This window comes from Protopterus annectens, chromosome 3.part1 (assembly GCF_019279795.1).
Source record: "Protopterus annectens isolate FY-2018-M chromosome 3.part1, PAN1.0, whole genome shotgun sequence".
NCBI classification, from domain to species: Eukaryota; Metazoa; Chordata; order Ceratodontiformes; family Protopteridae; genus Protopterus; species Protopterus annectens.
Window position 1 is genome coordinate 740,242,764 of NC_056732.1, and position 1,939 is coordinate 740,244,702.

The following is a 1,939-nucleotide window of genomic DNA, read 5'->3' on the forward strand; positions in this document are numbered from 1 at the left end:
AGTAAAGAAACCAAACAAATCCTCAAGGCCAGAGACACAGCCTGGGTTTACTATCAAAAAAACAAAGAAGCACAAAGCCTAACTTAGTACCAAGAACTGCGCAACCATGCAAATAAATGCATTAGGCTGGACAAAAAATCCTACCACATAACAAATGGTACAGTGGTTAAGGTGTATGCTTTTCAAGCACAAGGTGCAGGGTTTGATTCTCACCACTGGCAGGGGAGTCCCTGGTGGTCTAGTGGTTAGGATTCAGTGCTCTCACCGCTGCAGCCCGGGTTCGATTTCCGGTCAGGGAAGCTTCAATGAACCTTTTAAAAAAAACAAAAAACCAAAAAAAAATCCTTGTTTTCCCACCTCTCCTCGACTAGTTTAGACAAGTTTACAGGCATTGCTGTATTCTGGGCTGTGGTGTAGTTCCTGTGTTGTCCATTACCTTACTTGGATAGAAGGAAGTTTCTTTGCTCACCAGTGGGAGTGGGGAGCCTTGAGCAGCCTACCTGTCCCTGTAGGAAGTGACCTCAGCACAAGAGCTGTAGTAATTGGTTGTTTTGGACCATTTATAGCTCTTTTGTAGTTCCCTGTTTAAAATCTGCCTCTGGGTGTTTTTTTTCCTGCTATACTACTCAGACAAGCTCCTCGTGGTCCTGCAGAGTGGTCCTAGCTACAGAGAGCTCAGAAAAGTGACTACTTTCTGGATTTAAATATATTTGCTGTTTTTTTGCTTGGAATAGCTTCTCTAGCTTACCCTTAACAAGCTTAAACTGTTTTTTTAACTGTTTGCTGCATTATTTTAAAATCTGCACTTAAAGTTACTTTTTAGTCGAATTTGATCGAAAGTTTGTTTGTTTGTTTGTTTAATTTAACTGTTGAGGCTGCCCACTAAAGTGTGCTAGTCTGTGTAACTGATTTATCACTGTTTCTGCATTTTCTGTGTGTTTCTATGAAAAAAACAAAAAAACAAAAATAATCCTTGTTTTCCCACCTCTCCTCGACTAGTTTAGACCAGTTTACAGGCGTTGCTGTATTCTGGGCTGTGGTGTAGTTCCTGTGTTGTCCATTACCTTACTTGGATAGAAGGAAGTTTCTTTGCTCACCAGTGGGAGTGGGGAGCCTTGAGCAGCCTACCTGTCCCTGTAGGAAGTGACCTCAGCACAAGAGCTGTAGTAATTGGTTGTTTTGGACCATTTCTAGCTCTTTTGTAGTTCCCTGTTTAAAATCCACCTCTAGGCATTTTTTCTGGCTATATTACTCAGACAAGCTCCTCCTGGTCCTGCAGAGTGGTCCTAGCTACAGAGAACTCAGAAAAGTGACTACTTTCTGGATTTAAATATATTTGCTGTTTTTTTGCTTGGAATAGCTTCTCTAGCTTACCCTTAACAAGCTTAAACTGTTTTTAACTGTTTGCTGCATTATTTTAAAATCTGCACTTAAAGTTACTTTTTAGTCGAATTTGATCAAAAGTTTGTTTGTTTGTTTGTTTAATTTAACTGTTGAGGCTGCCCACTAAAGTGTGCTAGCCTGTGTAACTGATTTATCACTGTTTCTGCATTTTCTGTGTGTTTCTATCAAAAAAACAAAAAATAATCCTTGTTTTCCCGCCTCTCCTCGACTAGTTTAGACCAGTTTACAGGCATTGCTGTATTCTGGGCTCTGGTGTAGTTCCTGTGTTGTCCATTACCTTACTTGAATAGAGAGAAGTTTCTTTGCTCACCAGTGGGAGTGGGGAGCCTTGAGCAGCCTACCTGTCCCTGTAGGAAGTGACCTCAGCACAAGAGCTGTAGTAATTGGTTGTTTTAGACCATTTCTAGCTCTTTGTAGTTACCTGTTTAAACTCCGCCTCTGGGCATTTTTTTTCTGGCTATACTACTCAGACAAGCTCCTCCTGGTCCTGCAGAGTGGTCCTAGCTACAGAGAACTCAGAAAAGCGACTACTTTC

General features: G+C 41.2%; 1 non-coding gene across 1 annotated transcript; it reads left to right on the top strand.

Moving 5' to 3' along the window:
* The first annotated feature begins 227 nt into the window (after positions 1–227).
* On the top strand, positions 228–299 carry TRNAE-CUC. The gene has a single exon. It is a non-coding gene; the product is annotated as a tRNA-Glu (tRNA).
* Positions 300–1,939: the final 1,640 nt, after the last annotated feature.